The 17,423-nt window shown below is 36.5% G+C and overlaps 1 long non-coding RNA gene across 1 annotated transcript; it reads right to left on the bottom strand.

The window, feature by feature from the left end:
* Positions 1–11,830: 11,830 nt before the first annotated feature.
* On the bottom strand, positions 11,831–13,728 carry LOC138697191 (uncharacterized). The gene is made up of 3 exons (XR_011331555.1): positions 13,593–13,728; positions 12,168–12,247; positions 11,831–11,858 (listed from the first exon to the last, which is right to left on the bottom strand). It is a non-coding gene; the product is annotated as an uncharacterized lncRNA (long non-coding RNA).
* Between the last annotated feature and the right edge of the window lie 3,695 nt (positions 13,729–17,423).

Raw genomic sequence — 17,423 nt, 5'->3', positions numbered from 1 at the left:
CTCATGAAAAACAACTGAATAGACTACAGTGGACTTTATGTTGTCAGCAAACAGCTGCATACATTAAGAAGATTGATTGATGTTAATACCTGCTGAGGTACTTTCCGTCTTGCCTATTAACTTTTTTGTCCCCCTATTTATAAATTCTTCAATTCTTTCAGAGAGATTTCACTGTATGGGCTATTCCATCTCAAATCGACCGAAATATAGAGAAAATTGAACTTGCTATTATTAAGTACAATGAAACTTTTTCTGTCCGTTGACAACTGTGATACAATGCTTTGTGCAAAGTTTGAGGTATCAGAACTTCATAGTGTTTAAATTTAAAATATTTCAATTTATCGTATTTTCATAAAATTAGCAACTATAAACTGTTGTGGCTCTGAAACCCTTTCACTCAATGATCAAAATCATGGTTTATTTTGATGCTGAGAAGTTAAAGTTTATATTGACATGTAAACAGTTTTTCTTACTTTTTATGGAAATTGAGAAATTTAGATTTTTCTTAATTATGACGCCTTTGTCCACGAAAAAATATTTAAAAAATATATGGTTAGATTCCGCATTGAAAGTACAAATAAACACATATTTTTTACTGGTGCAACGTTGATAAGAAAGTAATGAAAAATCAAATAAAGAAAATAAATAGTACGCGCGTGAACTAACCAGCTGACAGTGAGGCGGGAGCTAGCTGAGACAAGCAAGGCCAGGAGACAAACACATGACGTGTCGTCTAGTAGCGCATAGCTGGGCTAGCTTTATCACAGGTTTTCATAAACACAGGAGTAAAATGACGCCCAACGCTCGCTTATCTTCATCTCTCGGCCAGTGCGTGCGGTACTGCGCCATTCAAGTCCAGGCGTATGAAAATAATTTATTTAATGCCCTCGAAACTTATTGCCATGACACTAAGCAAACAATGCCGAATCCCTCTGAATAATGCAAGGTTTTTTTCTCAATATTTTTTTACATTTTTACAAATGGGCAAAAAGCCTAAAAGTAAGTAAAATCAGATTATCTGTCTCTCTGTATACAATAAAAATAAGGATTACTTCTTAACATAACCTACCAAATGTCAGGTTCAAAATGAGCTCTCGTTCAATGTTCTGCAGTAACCCAAATGGTTCCAGAGTCCTGAGCGCTGAAAGAGGCTTGTTTTTTTTCTAAAATGCGCTAAATTTTTCGCTCAACAATACGAAAACCGTTTGATTTTCGATAGTATATTTTTGAAAATGCACTCTCCTCAGCACCTTGTATAAATAGGGAAAAAAATAGAGTATAAAAAATGTGAGATTTTTTACTGATCGATTTCATATGGAATAGCCCGTACTTATATTAGCCGCAAGCAGGGTGGTTAGCTGCCATGACTTGATGTTTCCATGGCAACAGGAAGATGCAAAGAATAAACTCCCAATGTTTCAGATGTATTTTTTTCTCTTCGGTACGACATGAAGTCAATTATGTGGCCATCCAATCAGTAATTTACTTCGGTGTGGATATTATTTGCTGATCATCGCCATGCCAGTGGCTCTTGTTTGGTAATGGGAGCTGTGTGCTTGTTTGGGACTATCTGTCACGCATACACGATCTGTGAAGCTCTGACCAGAATACGTAATAAGATAAATACAGTAGTCCATGATAAGTACCGCAGGATTACCACTAAACGAATTAAGAGTCCGCTTAAAATTCAGCTTACCATACACACGTCTCTTATTACAGCGAGGAACTGGAGCCAGTACACACTTCTGGAGAGAAACAAAGAACGATCGTGGTGGCTGATTATCTGGGCTTGAAGTGCCGTTGGCACCTAAGACTGATTTGTTTCCTTTCATTATCCTATTTCTTCTTTTAATTGCCCCTGTGCGTAAAAAACTAACCGTGGTTACAACTTATTGGTCGATTTCAGAAGGCTATATTTTCACCAATATTGAACATAAATATAAATAATAATAATAATAAATAATAATAATAATAATAATAATAATAATAATAATAATGACTTTATTTAACCTGGCAGAGTTAAGGCCTTAAGGCCTTCTCTTACACTCAACCAGGATTAAAACTTGCTTACACATTTGAACATAAAACTTGATCAGAATTAAGTAATTACATACTCATTACATAATGAGATCAAAAGAGGTAGTTACATAAAATTTACCTCATAAAATAAAAATAAACATAGTGGAATACATATTAATGTTGTTAGAATCAAATGCGAATCACATAAAAACAGAAGCCGATAATTCAATAAAAAAGAAAAATGTACACAGTAAAAATAAAAATAAACACATTAGTATACATATTAATATTAGATTACAATTAAGTAGGATTTACGTAATTAAATCAGAAGCCGACAATTGAATAAAATGTACACAAAAAAATAGATTAATAATAAAGGACAACAACACAGTGGGATACATATTGGCGTTAAGTGATAAATAAACACGATTTAGATAATAAAAATAAGAAAAAAATAATAATAGCCCTAAATACAGTGGAACACATTTGCAACACGTTAGGTCTGGCAACTCATCATAAGATACTTTTCTAATTTACATTTAAAGGAAATTAAAGTTCGGTAGCCCTTGACTTCAGGCGGCAGAGAATTCCAGTGACGAGAAGTAGCAACAGTGAAAGATGAAGAATAAAGAGATGATGTGTGCAGTGGTATTTCTAGCGTGTTATCATATTGTGACCGAGTATTTAAGTTATGATACCGAGAAAGACTGTGGAATCGGACAGATAAGTAAGAGGGAGTAGAGGTGTGCAAAATTCGGTGTAAGAGAGAAAGGGAATGTAACTTTCTCCTCTCATTTAACCTGAGCCACAATAATTTATCGAAAGAAGGCGAAATGTGATCGTAGTAGCGGACATTACAAATGAAACGAACACACGCATTATGAACACGTTGCAGTTTCTGGGATAAATCCACCCCGAGATCACTGAATAAAGCGTCACAATAATCGAAATGAGACATAATAAGAGTCTTACAAGCATCTGCTTTAATTTAGCTGGATAGTGGTGCAATCGTTTTAATGAGTGAAGAGTGGAAAATACTTTCTTGCATGTGTATACAGGGCATATCAAAAGTCCGGTAAGATTTTCAATATTTTATTACACAAAAACTACTAATGATAGCAGTTTCAAACACAAGTCAGTTTAAAGTCAAACTCTCAAAGTTCTGTTTACACCTTACAGAGATTCAATGTGTGAACTACGAGTGACTCGGCAGATGTCCAAACGATAATCAAACTCTTCCCATACCCTTTTCAACATATCCTCTGTGACCGTGGCGGCAGCTTCTCGAATTTTGGTTTTTGTTCCTCTAAATCACGTGGCAAAGGCGGTACAAACACACGGTCCTTTAGATACCTCCATAGAAAAAAGTCACATGCAGTCATATCGGGTGACCTTGGTGGCCATGTCATGAAACATCTGTCCCTTACTTCAGCACGTCCTATCTAACGATCAGACATCTCCGTATTCAGGTAAGCACGGACTGCATTGTGGAAATGTGGCGGAGCCCCATCTTGCTGAAAGATGAAATCGTCATCGAGATCTTGTCTAAGTTGAGGCACCATCCATTGCTCCAACATGTCCAGATATGAATGTCCAGTCACAGTAGCCTCAATGAAGAAGAAAGGTCCGTACAGTTTTCGTTGTGACAACGCGCAGAAAACATTCACCTTTGGTGAATCATGCGCATGTTCAATGATTCTGTGGGGTTTCTGTGTACACGACAGTTGTGCTTGTTAATTTTCCCACTCGTATGGAATGTCGCTTCGTCGCTGAAAATTAAGCGGCTGAATAACTTTGAGAGTTTGACTTTAAACTGGCGTGTGTTTGAAAGTGCTATCATTAGTAGTTTTTGTGTAATAAAATATTGAAAGTGTTACCGGACTTTTGATATGCCCTGTATATAATCTTACTAGTAGGCCTATTTGAAAGACGGAAGTTTGAAGTTTCATACTGACAATTAGATGTGCTCGATGTGAGCCCCACGTGTAATACGGCAAATGTCCAGGCGGTGATTCCATTTTTGCCAAACACTCTCAAGCATGTCTTGTGTGTCGTTCCTGATTGCTGTGTTAGTGCGTTTTCTCAATTCGGCCATTGTCGCTGGAATTAGAAGTATGTAAACATTGTCCACAAGTTTAACTACCTGTTATATATATATATATATATATATATATATATATATATATATATATATATAACAGGAACACTAAAAAGAACCTTGAAAAATAAAGCCAGAAAAGACTCCCTAATGAAATTATATAAGACGGTGGCAGTTCCTACAATTACTTATGGATCCGAAACATGGACAATGACGGCACAACATATAGCTAGAATACAAGCTGCTGAAATGAAATTCCTCAGGCCAATAGCAGGATATCAAAGAATAGACAAATAACACAATACAGAAATAAGACAACAACTAAAAGTAGAGGAACTAAATACAACAATAGTGAAATAAAGAACAAATTGGGAAAACCACTTAACAAGGATGACGAACAATAGAATACCAAAAGCAGCATACAATTACTCACCACGAGGAAAAAGGAACTTAGGAAGACCTAAGAAAAAATGGAGGCAGCAACAATTTGGAGCCGGAACAGGCTAATGCAAAGCCTAAACCGTGACGTAGAAGATGAAGAAGTAAACATTGCCCTTGACGAAACTCCACAGAAAGAAATCACACTGTGAAGTCCGGTGAGCGGTGTGGCCATGTGTAGAAAGCGCTGTCTGTGTCCGTTGCACGACCAATCCATCGACGTGGTAGGTGTTGATTTATGTACCTCCGGACCTCCGTATGCCAAAGTGGAGAGGCTCAGTCTTATTGGAAACTGAATCCTTCTTCCTTCTTTTCCGTGAGTTGTGGGATTAGAATTTTGTCAGTTAAATTAAATGTGGGACAAGAACTTGCGCACAGGATCTTGTACTCTGGCATGTATTTTTTGAGCGGATTTTAAATAGTGTGCATGACGGCGAAATTCCTCTTAATCCCCTAGTTGTTTCCAGACGAGGCTTATCCCATATCCTTAAGTATATGAATACCTAAAACAACAGGCATTCCGATAAACCTTACTCCCATCATGAAGATTTCTTCCATAGGAGTGTGATGCGCTAAGGGGATAATATATCCCATTTTAAGAGTCTGGAAATTATCTGTATCTCTTCTGGTTGAGGTAACGGAAAAAGAAAGTCCTTTTGCTTTTTTCGATATAATTGTACGACAGCAACTAGAGCAGGCCTGCACAAAGGGCGCTCATTGAGCGCGCCCGCTTCTTCGGAACAGTAGACTCGTCTAACAGCTCGCTGGAAATGTACGTCGGAATGACGTAGGCCTGCTTTAGGCAGAGGATAGTCCACGCAGTTATCTAGTGTAGTGTATATTATCAGTAGCTATTTCTCTTTGCCTATCCTGGTTGGGTGGAAGAGAAGGTCTGATGGCCTTAACTCTGCCAGGGAAAATAAAACTATTATTATTATTATTATTATTATTATTATTATTAGTATTGTTATTATTATTATTATTGCTATTATTATTATTATTCTTATTAGCCAATTTCCTTTCCGCTTCCTGATTAGTTTCAGCATAATTCCTTCTTCACCCATTCTTTCCAACACAACTTCATTTGTGATCCTGTCTGAAGTTGTGATATGGAGAAATAATATTAATAAACCTTAAAATTTAATGGTGAGTGATGTAACCTCTGAAAGATATACGGTCTTACTAATAAAAAACTCTATATACTGACGTTTAACTGTCTTATACTTATACAATGAGTAGCTCGTTTATAAGTCGTGTGTAAATTCCTTATTAATAATCACTACATACGTCGTGTATAACAGTATAACTGCTACACAGCTACGTCATAGTTTCGTCATTACTTCGTTACGAAAGGTAATAGAATATCTGAGGTTCTCTACTGGATCCGGTAGAGCTCTCTAGTGTGGCGTGTTAAATATCGATAGTACAACTGGCTCTAATCGATTACTACACTACATTTTGGTCAAAGAGTACAAGCTACAGCAATATTATTCTAATAATTCTATGATCTTTGGTTTGTTTTTCTGTGGTTACAAGGTAAACATCATCATAAAATGACAGTCGATACGAACAGCTGTTAAAGGGGCGGCCATTTTTTCTCTATATACAACGCTTAAACAAGGGGTTTCGTGTATATAACTACTGCAAAGCAATTCCCATTGTATAGTTACAGCCTGTTTATACGCCCATAGCTTATTCACGGTTTATTAGTAACGTTTTCTGTCTCAACTCTGCATAAGTCTCGTATAAAAACTATACACGGTTTATTAGTAAGACTGTAAGTGTATAGAAATAAGTAGGGCTAGGATTTTGATGACATTGCATCTTTTTTATAGTAAGCCAGAAACATAGCTGCTTTAGTATTTATATGTTATGTGATAAACTGAGTGTTTTAAGACATATTTTAGGGCATTTTTTGCATTTTTTGCCTGTTTCAGCTCATAAGAGCATCTTTTGTTTTATTCGGCCATTTTTTTTTAGGCATTTTCATTTAATTTTGGTCATAAATCCCCATTATTAATGTAAAATAATGTTTATTTCCTTTGATATTTTATTTACATATTTTGTCTATTAATAATCATTATTTTTTACAATATTTTAATCGTTTTTCTACACAAATATTGCCATTTTAACGTAGTACACCCCATGTAATGGACCAGTCCAACCACCCCTTCAATATACACTCCTCTATACCTGCTAATTCCGGATAAGAGTGGCCTTGTGGTAGACTACACGGAAACTAAAAGTAAAGTAAATCCATGGTGCTACAGCCCATGAAGGGCCAAGACCGATCAGCCGACTGCTGACCTCACGTCCACATGCCGACGCAGAGGTGAACGATCATACATGGAAACTACATATTAATTAAAGTGTACTACTTAGAAAAAGTTATGTAAAATTTAATTTAGTTACTAGTCTAAATATTAAGTAGTACAAAACCTCTTTTCGTACTAAGCCAATTATGTAAGATCAATTGAGGGGTTACATGGACTAACAACCTAAGTGACTTTAAGTCGCTATTTCACAGATCACATTTTGTGACACTCTCTTGTGTGCTTTATATTGTAACAAAATCTTGTTTCTCTACCTTATTCCTAAAGGGCAGCAGAAGCAGCGTTGTATGAGTATGCGAGAGATCCGTCATCCTGTAGCTGGTTCTTACAGTGTGTCTAGCGGCCCGACTGGCAACGTGCGTTGTGTCTGTTCAGTGTGAACACAAATGCAGACCTAAATTGAATTGTGCAGGTAAATTCAGTCATCTTGATCAGCAGAGACTTTTCAGTGGATTTTGGAGTATTGGAGAAAAAAAACTGCAGGACACAATGTTGTTAGGTTACACTGAAAAAAAAAAAACCTTTCCGTAACACAAAAAAAACTTACGTCTGGAAGAACTCGTTAGTATTCATTTGTATACAACGTGAAATTAGAGGGCACTAATGTAACTGTATGTAAAGGATTTTTACTGAAAGTGTTGCAAATTACAGAAGCCCGTATGAAAACATGTCAGCAAGCTTTGAAAGTGGGGGCTGTTGCTACAACTGAAAATAGTGGAAAATACACAAATCGACCAAGGAAGATTGCACTGCACCTGGACTAAACAATGAAAAGATTGGGGATGTCATGTCCTTGTTGAAATTCATGACAAAAGATAATGCTATGTGGCTACAGGGAATTCTGGACAGATATAGGTCTACTCAGATTTAAAAGTGCAGTGATGGATCTGAAGTCACAGATGAAGATGAATGAAAACCATGTTTGTTTTGTACATTAAATTTCAATTTTAAAAACACGTAACTTTTTATTTAGTGTCATAAAAATGTATGAACAAAGGTCAACATAGTTAAAATATTAATATGTCTTTAATTTAACTTATATAATAAAATCATTAATTAATTTTGTATATGTTATTTTCACAGTATAGTACGAAAGAATAGAGTTTATTTATGCATTTGTGATATTGTGCAGTAAAGTACAAAGTTAATAGAAGTGTTTGCATTCTTATGTTACATAATATTCTCCGATAGAAACCATTTATTGGCGTTCTATGGACTAACAACTTAAAAGGAAGTCGCTATTAACATTTTTTTAAATATTGTAGTTCAATAATAGCTATTACTTGGTTACATTTTTGTGTTTAAGGAATGCTATATTGATAATATACAGGGTGTTTAAAAATACGGGGCATAATTTCAGGTATGTATTTCCCACATGTAGACAATCAAAATAGTTCATTACAACATGTGTCCGGAAATGCTTTATTTCCGAGTTATGGCCTTCACAACATTGAAATTCACCGGAACGTTTTTCTTTCCGCAGGTCGTTGCCGTCAAAGGAGGCATTAAGAGGGTACTCTGACAGTTCATTCCGAGGCGAAGGTTACATTCAGTGTTGTGTAGGCGTTAGACTGTGCGACATGTATTCAAATCAAGAGCTGGCAGAGATACACTTCATGTACGGTAAGGCGGACGGCAATGCTGCGCTGGCTCGTCGTTTGTACCAGGAGAGGTACCCACCCACAGCGACAATGTCCAGATCGGAAGACATTTGTACGTCTCCATTACCGTCTGTGCGAGTATGGAAAATTTAACTCTCCTGGTTTGGGAATGGGACGACCAAGATCTACAACTCCAGAAGTACAGGAGGAGATTCTGGAGGCTGTGAACATGACTCCTATCAGCACACGAAGGGTAACGTTGCAAGTCAATGTTCCTCATACGACTGTCTGGAGACTGTTGAAAGAGTATCAATTGTATCCTGAGAACATACGCAATACTCCTGGAGTTTGGGATAGTGTTCGCAGGTCAATGAGACATCGATGTGAGGTCTGTATTCAAGCAGGAGGTGGACATTTTGAACATCTTCTGTAATGACAACGACCTGCGGAAAGAAAAACGTTCCGGCGAATTTCAATGTTGTGAAGGCCATAACTCGGAAATGAAGCATTTCCGGACGCATTTTGTAATGAACTATTTTGATAGTCTACATGTGGGAAATACATACCTGAAATTATGCCCCGTATTTTTGAAACATCCTGTATATTTTAAAAGTTTGCTGGAATATCACAGGAACACACAAAAAGTAATATCGTAATTTTCAACTTCAGTTTACTCAGAAGTATGGTTTTGCACATAAGCTGTTAGTCCACGTAACCCCTCAATTTTTAGAGCATTTTTAAGAGCATTTTTGAAAGATTTTTAGGTCATAAATGCATTGTTTTTAGGACATTTTTTCATGATTTATAGGTCATCAAAATCCTAGCCCTAGAAATAACCCACGTATCCCAGAAGAAAGGTGTGAACTTGCCAGTCTTCAAGCTATTGCCCGCTTAGAGGAATCCAGCCAGGCGGTGCCCCGGCGGGGGAAAAGTTTCATAACTTCTTGAAGTGCAGCTCCTCCAGCGTGACCACATTAATTTGTTAGCCTGTTTTGAAAAGTCATCATCCCTCGCAGTTTGTACCAAGTCACTAAGTGATATTTCATGGAGCGATTCTCGCAGTAGACTCGACAAAAAGGCCGCACATAACTTTCGGCGGCAGTTGGCTCCTCGCAAGAAGGCGGCTGGCGGCCGGTCATTTGTATTGTGCGCCACCGCCTCGTGTTTTTGCTGGCGCAATCCGTCAAACTTGCTGCGTTATGCGCGTCACGCTGCAGTCTTGTTAGTTAGCGCAAAATGATGGCCTCCATAAATCACTCTGCATATCCTATAATATTAGCAACCATATGTCTGACGCCGGCAAAAAATAACTACTGTGAGTCTTCAGGACAAATAAAAAGGAATGCGATTTTAATTGGGGTGTAGGAAGCAAAGAGCCCACATTAACAGGAACACGTCCGGGCTTCCACTGCTGCTGAATACTGTGGTACATAACAACTGCAATATTATGAGCAGTTTATCGCTAAACCATCGAGTCATGTGCTGTTAGTATCGTTGATTAAAAACCACATTATTATTATTATTATTATTATTATTATTATTATTATTATTATTATTATTATTATTATACTTACTTACTGGCTTTTAAAGAGCCCGGAGGCTCATTGCCGCCCTCACATAAGCCCGCCATTGGTCCCTATCCTGAGCAAGATTAATCCATTCTCTATCATCATATCCCACCTCCCTCAAATCCATTTTAATATTATCTTCCCATCTACGTCTCGGCCTCCCCAAAGGTATTTTTCCCTCCGGCCTCCCAACTAACACTCTATATGCATTTATGGATTCGCCCATACGTGCTACATGCCCTGCCCATCTCAAACGTCTGGATTTAATGTTCCTAATTATGTCAGGTGAAGAATACAATGCGTGCAGTTCTGCGTTGTGTAACTTTCTCCATTCTCCTATAACTTCATCCCTCTTAGCCCCAAATATTTTCCTAAGCACCTTATTCTCAAATACCCTTAACCTATGTTCCTTTCTCAGAGTGAGAGTTCAAGTTTCACAACCATACAGAAGAACCGGTAATATAACTGTTTTATAAATTCTAACTTTCAGATTTTTTGACAGCAGACTAGATGATAAAAGCTTCTCAACCGAATAATAACAGGCATTTCCCATATTTATTCCGCGTTTAATTTCCTCCCGAGTTTCATTTATATTTGTTACTGTTGCTCCAAGATATTTGAAATTTTCCACCTCTTCGAAGGATAAATCTCCAATTTTTATATTTCCATTTCTTACTATATTCTGGTCATGAGACATATTCATATACTTTGTCTTTTCGGGATGATATGTATCACACGAATAACAAATTTGTTTGTATACATGTGAAGTCTGATTAGTGTAACATGTACTAACTAGTCAGTGATGTATGCAATGGAAGCGGAAAGTAACTGGCCACCATACCCTGTTATCTCCTGGCCTAGTTGCTTCATGAGTGATGCCTTATCAATGTCACTTATGAGTTTCCACCTAGTCTTCGGACAGTTGACTAAACAACAACAACAAGCAAGTTGTTCAGTGAGATACAGCCCGGAGACTTTTTAATTGGTTATTTGACGACGTTGTATCAACTACTAGGTTAATTAGCTCGATGGAATTGGTGATAGCGAGATGGTATTTGGCGAGATGAGGCCGAGGGTTCGCCGTCGATTACCTAACATTCGCTTTACGGTTGGGGAAAACCTCGAAGCACACCCAACCAGGTAATCGGCCCAAGCGGGAATCGAACCCACACCCGAGCACAGCTCCTGATCAGTAGGAAAACGCGCTACTGCCTAGCTCTGTGGCTCGGAGACACATTGTTGCAGTAGTTTCTCCTGTGGCGGGAACGAAAAAATAGGAGAAGTGTGTCTAGTTTGTTAGATTTGGTACTGAAATGACACAATTCCTAAATTTCTTCAGATGAAACAAGATATTGAATGAGGTGCAGGCCGCAATAATGTATGATTTGTATGCTTCATATTCCACAAAAAATATATCGTGTTCATTTTATTTCATTACTCTTATATAATTATTTACACAAATTAGTAATTCATATTATAATGTAGTATTATTTTATTTATTTATTTTTTTGCAATTTACACCTTCATCATTTTACTTATAATTACAATTCTCCTGCATATAATTCTTGAATATCGCACAGTCGCCATCTGCAAGAAATGAAAACTTATTCAATCAACGTTATGGATATGAAGCTACATTTCAGCACATATAAACTGAGTAAATAATTTCTGTTTCATACCAGAATAAAGTATATTTTATTTAATATTACCTGAGGTAACAATGCAGATAACAGAAATTCTATATTTAATTACCGAAATGTTGTGTTTTCTTACCTTTTTCGAGATCAGCTCTCGGACATCGCTGAAAATAATGTATCATATATACACTTTATTATATTTAATGGATATTTTTCTTTTACAAAATATGTAAATTAATAGTTAATTACTCCACCTTAACGTTTTAAGTATGCTTATTCTACTTACTGGAATAGGCGAACAACCTTCCAGCTGACAGCCTGAATTTTATAATTATGTAGTTAATGCTTGTTAGCGAAATAGGAGTATGGAATGTGTTAGTAAATTATGCTAAATTAAGGTTTTTAATAACTTCAAAGACTACTCAATTGGTGGTAGTAACTTCTAGTGCTTTTCGTCCTTGAAATATATTTACCATATTGCAGTACGCTAGAATGCAGCCGTAATACATGGTGGCTGTCACTGGGCATTTCAGCTTCATGCCTTCTGCCAACTCTGCAAATAAAAATATGCGAGTGAATAACTTGAAATTGATTCCGATGCGCGTTAATGTTACCAAAAACGGAGCTGAGGTAAAGAGAAGACTTTTGCGTCATTGTCGGGTCTCTTCTTCTTCCTAATTATTATTCGTTTGTCTTTCTTTCCTGCACAATCTTCGATTTTTCGTCCCTTCCCCTGCTTCCTCTTCCTTAATCACTTGTTCGCCTTGAGGCATTGTTGAATAGAACGTTTCATTTCAATGATATAATGTAACTGAGCTTCAGTATAAGTAATAGTTGCTGGTAACCAGGGTTAGGGTTTTTACGACAATTTTAATTGGAAAAATATAATCAATTAATGCGTTGGAAGGACAAACACTCTCTTCATATTCCTGAAAATATAATAGGCCAACAAGTCTGATTCATGATGATGATGATGATGGCTATACAATTAATTCACAATGGTCACTCAGACCTCACTTCCATTTTAGTAGTGTTACAGAAAAAACTACTACCAGGCGCGGAAAATTTATATTTTCTACAATTTTTAAGATAGAGGTTTTATGATTTGTAAACTTCATCCCCTTGGCATAAGTACTCTTGTATTTATGTCTCATTATGTTCACATCAGTGGTTTTCGAGTTATTCAAATTTAAGCAGAATAAAAATGTATTTTCAAAATCTATCTCGTCTTACAAAATTTGAAACCTCTTTTTTTTTTTTTTTTTTTTACAGAATCTCTGATATGGTTTGAAAAATCTAAGTAGCCAAAACTTTTAATGGAAATCTATAAATGGAGAGATTCTTTTTTAACAAGAAACTTCAAAATATAATTTTTTTTTAGTGTTGACTAAGTATGTTTTCTTTTTTTACTTCGGAAGTATTTACATACTTTATCAAGTAATAATACTGTCTTTCGTTAACCACGTTATGCAGTAAAAATGTGACACTCCTAGCATAAAAATTGTAAGAGTCTTTACACTTTGAGGGTGACGAAATGTGCTGAAAGGAGATTAAAAAACAACTTGTAAAATTTGCACGGAATTCAAATGCAAGGGTGAAGAGATTTAGATATGTCACAATTTTTATGCCTCCCCAGACCACTGAAACTTGTTAAACATAAAAATAAGAGATTGCTGATTCATTTTTGACAAAAATGCGATTATTGGCTGAAAAATGACCAAAATTTCTCCCGCCCGCTCTTACTCGGTCCAGGAGTATCAGCAGGGGTCAGATGGAATTAAGTTCCTAACAGGTCGCTTTGAAGAACAAAATTAATAGAAGCAAAACTTGACGCAAGGAAGTTTCGCTTAATTATTGTTTGTTATTAAATTAATGGAATGCCCTTCTAATAAACTTACTTGGAGCTATCGCATTAGCATAATCAGCACATTCTTGATTGTATTTCAAGGCCATATTCCTCTTGTAGTCATTTTTAATTTTTGCGCTCAAATAAGCTTCCGTCTTCTTTGGATCTATGAACCCATGTCTATTAATCTGTGGGAAGAAGTTAAATGTAAACAACTTCTAAACTAGAGAATTATTTTCTAAACATGCTTGCTTTTGTTTCAATAATTAAAGGCTACAATAGTGTTCAAAATATATGGAATATTACTTATAACTTCTTAAATTTAATTTTACAGAAAAAAAAAAGTTTTACATATACAAAATCTGTTGGAGATAAACCATACAATATGATACCAGTGTTAGAAAAAAGTTATTCAGGCATGAGATTGTGACAGTGAACTTTATTTTTGTTTTAAATAGCATCCTATATTAAAATTTACATATTCCGAATCTCATTTAAGTTGAAAGCATGACTGTGTAGAAATTTGACCCATTCACTTGTTTCATGTCTTTTAACGATTTATTAAACTTGTTTCGTGGACTTCAAAGTTGAGACAAATAAGTATGTAAAATCATAAAACTAAACAAAACACTATAACTAACCAAACTATCACAGATGCTTAAAATGAGAACCGTTCACAGACGAATAGTGTCTCAGTTCAGAGCCATCAATATAGAAAGCCGGAGACTTGTAAATAACTGTCAAACGGAGGCCTACGATACAAAAGTACGTGTTTGTGTTAATGTCGATTTTCAGTGTAAATGAATGTTATAACTAGGGAGCGGATTTTAATGTGCTAAAAAATGTAAATATATTTATTTTTTATGTGATAAAAAGTACGAAAATATTTGATAGAAATAAAATATATATATATATATATATATATATATATATTTAAATATGACAAAAATACCTTACTTAGCTCGAAAAAAAAATGTTACTAGATACTCACCAACCACACTTGAGTGCTAGTAGTTGGCCGAGAATTGCAGTGAACAACAAAGGTCATCTCCAAATTCTCCATCACAAATGCATGCCGATTATCTCTGAGCAACGATTTCTACATCACAGGACGTCAGACGTGCATATTTAAGGAGAGGAATGTCACAAACACAAACACCGTCAATTTCACCTACAGACACACCCTCCAATACTTGAGCAACTTTACACATTTTTTATATGCCCTGTTTTTCCCAAACATTCTGGAGTTTGTCCCTTAGTACATGTACTTCTGAACCTGGTAGCGAGTCTAGTTTAATTTTCACGGCATGGACCTCCTGTTTCAGACAACAGGTTTTTGGATATTTCGAGTTTTTTATGGTATCACACAAGAAGCTTAGATTTGCTAATAAGAAAGCTAAATCGTTTCTTAAACAACCATCTTTCAGTATATCTTGAAGGATATCGATTGACGAAGCCCGATAACAGGGAGTCACAACAAGACGTATTGCCTTACTTGATAGACATGAGCGAGAGGCGAGAGATTTATTTAAATTAAATAATGTTCATACCCGAGCTCTTATCTGTTGTGTTTCACAAACAAAGCGTGGAATGAAATTATCTTCAGCAACAATAAACATTCCTAATTATGTGTTGCAAGATCTCTCCTCCTTGTCCATGTTAATTTATTCTCTAATAATAACACTGATATGCTGCCTAGCAGTTCTCAGAACTTGAGGCGATACTATTACGAAAATGGATCACGGATACACCACGGAGCGCTTAGAAACACGAAGCAACCGAGAATTCTTAAAACATAACGTACTTCTGAGTGACATAATTGATTTAGTTTTAAAATATTTAAAAGTTCTTGTAAAAAATTATTTAAGTACAAAACTACAAGATTTATGTGTTTATAATAGATATCCTGAAAATATGTATTGTGACGGCCACGTGAGGTTCGAACTCACAACCAGCAGAAGGAAGTGCTAAGTCGGCCGTGTTTTGGGCGGGTTACGCGCGCATCTGCTCCCTGTGGCATGTGCTGCGGAGAGAAGACAGGGGAAAGAGCGACCGCGGTAGAGAGGAGAGGGGTCCGGATTGTTCGAGTGACGGAGATATCCAGATAATTCGAGAGAGCTATCTCTGGACAACAGTAGAAATTTCTCGTAACTATGGTTTAGTTATAAAAGAAGAGACGCGAGTGAACTTGAGCAGTTTATTCAGCCAGTCAGTAAGCCAGCGTTGTTACAGTCAGTGAACAGAGCAAGCCAGCCAGTCTTGTATACCGGAGTTCGACTTGAGTGTGCGTCCGCAGCTGTGTGAGCATTAGAAGGCCTGAGTTTGAGTGCAGTGGACCGCAGTTGGAGGGACCTGAGTTCGAGTACAGTGGACTGTCTCTGAAGGTCTGGGGTTCGAGATTCTGTGAACGCGAGTGACTGAGCTAGAAGAACTAGCCAAGACAAACGAGCTGTGAACTGAGAACTGACAGTTCTGTGTTGTAAATAGTGCTTTGTAAATATTAGTTAAGATTAACAGTTCATTGTTGTTCGTAATAGTCCAAGTAAATTGTCATTGTCGTCTGTGGAGTGCACTAACGAACGCTGTGTTGCTGTGCGGAGAGCAAATCCCATTGTTGACGGGAATGCAGTTAAATTGTAGAGAGTGAAGAGTTATTGTTGAGATAATAAAATTAAATTGTTGTTCAGTATAAAAAGTTACAGTATTTACACAATTTTTTGTGAAAATATGTGTTTTTATGTTATATAAAATTCGAGTTTTAAACTTGAAACTTCATGTTCGGAATTTTTAACTTTGTTAATTGTTTTTATCACACGCAAAAAGAATATTTAATTACATAGAAATCCGCTCCTTAGTTATAACACAAGTGTGTGTCGATGAAATTATGTTCGCGGCCGTACCAAACGTTCATTGTTTATGAAAAATGCGTAAATGGTATCTACACTGATTTTAATGCAAGATTCGTCGTAAGCAGTTGCGATTTCATCCGTATCGACTACAAGCCCTAAAACCAGAGGACAAATTGCTACGAAGAAATTTATGCATAAGTATGCATACTTTGATTGAAAACGATGATGTATTTATTCGTTCCGTGGTGTTTTCTGACTAAGCCACTTCTCATCTTTCTGGTAAGATGAACAGACATAACCTCAGAATCTGGGGATTCGAAAATCCGGTACCTACGTGGAACTTGACTATAGGCTTGATGTGTGCCGTGTTACTAAGGAGGGGGGACACATTGAACATCTATAGGGTAAGGAACTAAACGTTTTGAGTTTCTCTTTCCATTAGTGCTATTTTCATGCACCTCAGTTTTATAGAACGTAAATTAAATCTGTTCGAAATCGGAAAGGTCTTTTGTAGGATCCCTGCGTTATCACAATATACTGCTTTTTTAAATTGACTGGGCATATTGAGAATTAAATTAATGATATTCTAGAAATACGCTACGAAATGTATTTATATAAAACAATTTTTATCTCGGAAAAGAAAGCAAAATCGGAAAAAATTGCGTTGACGGAATATACTATGATATTTATGCGAGAAAATAATTTCTCACACATATATGTTGAAAACAATATTGCTATTGTCTTAGCTCTGAAAGTATGAAATTGTGGGTACTTACTACATGGCAAACCCACAAATCTGAGAGTCTGATTTAAGGTAAATGAATTCCATACGTTCAGGACAAACAGGATCGGTCACCGATTCTCTTCTTCTTTCTGTCTCTGCTTCCAACCCAGGTGGTGGGAGAAGGTCCCAGTGTTACAGCAGTACGTAATGGTCCCATGGGGTCAACTGTCATACATCATACTTCCATTACATGTACTACTCACCAATCCAGTCTTTGCGTAAGTGCATGCATCTTGACACTGGAATAGAA

This window comes from Periplaneta americana, chromosome 3 (assembly GCF_040183065.1).
Source record: "Periplaneta americana isolate PAMFEO1 chromosome 3, P.americana_PAMFEO1_priV1, whole genome shotgun sequence".
In the NCBI taxonomy this organism is placed as follows: Eukaryota; Metazoa; Arthropoda; class Insecta; order Blattodea; family Blattidae; genus Periplaneta; species Periplaneta americana.
This window is presented reverse-complemented; position numbering and strand designations above follow the sequence as displayed.